Source organism: Tursiops truncatus, chromosome X (genome assembly GCF_011762595.2).
Source record: "Tursiops truncatus isolate mTurTru1 chromosome X, mTurTru1.mat.Y, whole genome shotgun sequence".
In the NCBI taxonomy this organism is placed as follows: domain Eukaryota; kingdom Metazoa; phylum Chordata; class Mammalia; order Artiodactyla; family Delphinidae; genus Tursiops; species Tursiops truncatus.
The window spans coordinates 41,251,491-41,253,090 of NC_047055.1; the positions used below are offsets into that span (position 1 = coordinate 41,251,491).

Sequence of the window (1,600 nt, forward strand, 5' to 3'; positions counted from 1 at the left end):
AAACAATCAAGGAGTTGAGATAGAGTTATAGGAGGCAAGGATGGAGGAAATTATTCCTGATAAGAAGGTGAGAGTTATCTCTGCAGTGACTCCAGTGATTATATTAAAAAATATCAGATTTGACCAAAAAATGAGGAGATTCTACAAACAACTCTCTTTTCTGAGAATAAGCAACACTGTTTCTTGGTGTGCATGAAGATAACCCAGAGAGTTAAGGAAGTCGCTAAGAAGAGTGTGCTGGGGATGCTCTAGGAAAAGACTGAATGCTGAGGCGATTTACAGTCCAAAGGGTTTTGATTTGCCAAGAAGTAAATGAACCTCATGGATCAGACCAACAACCTCCCACCTTATGCCCAGGGCCTGGCCTTCCCTCAGGGTACCATGACTCCTAGAATCCCTATCTTTAGTCTAATGATGCCTTATGGCACAGGACTGACTCCACAGCCTATTCAGAACACCAATAGTCTGTCTTTATTGGAAGAGCAGCGAAGACAGCAGCAGCAGCAGCAGCAGGCGGCAGTGGCAGCCATTCAGCAGTCGACGTCCCAGCAGGCAACCCAGGGAGCCTCGGGTCAGACACCACAGCTTTTCCACTCACAAACTCTTAACGACCGCACCCTTGCCGGGCACCACTCCCCTGTATCCCTCCCCCATGACCCCCATTACCTACCCCTGCCACGCCAGCCTCAGAGAGCTCTGGGATTGTGCCGCAGCTGCAAAATATTGTATCCACAGTGAATCTTGGTTGTAAACTTGACCTAAAGACCACTGTACTTCATGCAGGGAATGCTGAATATAATCCCAAACGGTTTGCTGCTGTAATTATGAGAATAAGAGAGCCCCAGGCCACTGCACTGATATTCAGTTCTGGGAAGATGGCGTGCACAGGAGCCAAGAGTGAAGAACAGTCCAGACTAGCAGCAAGAAAATATGCCAGGGTTGTACAGAAGTTGGGTGTTCTAGCTAAGTTCTTGGACTTCAAGATTCAGGACATGGTGGGGAGCAGTGATGTGAAATTCCCTATAAGGTTAGAAGACTTTGTGCTTACCCACCAACAGTTCAGTAGTTATGAGCCAGAGTTATTTCCTGGTTTAATCTACAGAATGATCAAACCGAGAATTGTTCTCCTTATTTTTGTTTCTGGACAAGTTATATTAACAGGTGCTAAAGTCAGAGCAGAAATTTATGAAGCCTTTGAGAACATCTACCCTATTCTAAAGGGTTTCAGGAAGACAACGTAATGGCTGTCACCTATTCCTGTCTCCCCCATCCACTTGTTTTTTAATTTTTTAAAACATATTTATTGGAGTATAATTGCTTTACAATAATGTGTTAGTTTCTGCTTTTTTTTTTTTTAACAAATCAGTTTTGGTACATTTAGTGGTGTTGTGGATGGCCCCATGTGATGAGAGGATGGATGTTCGGTTGTAGGTTGCAGCATGAAGTGAAGCTCTCCTGCATGTGTACCCCATAAGAATGCCAGGAAGGGGTATTATTTCTGCACAGAGAACACTGAAGTGTTACTGTAAGTTGCTCGAACTGGGCTGCTATTCGGTCAGAGCTGCCCATTTATTTATATTTAGATTTTAAACACTTACTG

The 1,600-nt window shown here is 44.1% G+C and overlaps 1 pseudogene; it reads left to right on the plus strand.

Moving 5' to 3' along the window:
* Positions 1 to 321: 321 nt before the first annotated feature.
* LOC101326305 (TATA-box-binding protein-like) lies at positions 322 to 1,277 on the plus strand (annotated as a pseudogene).
* The last annotated feature ends 323 nt before the right edge of the window (positions 1,278 to 1,600 follow it).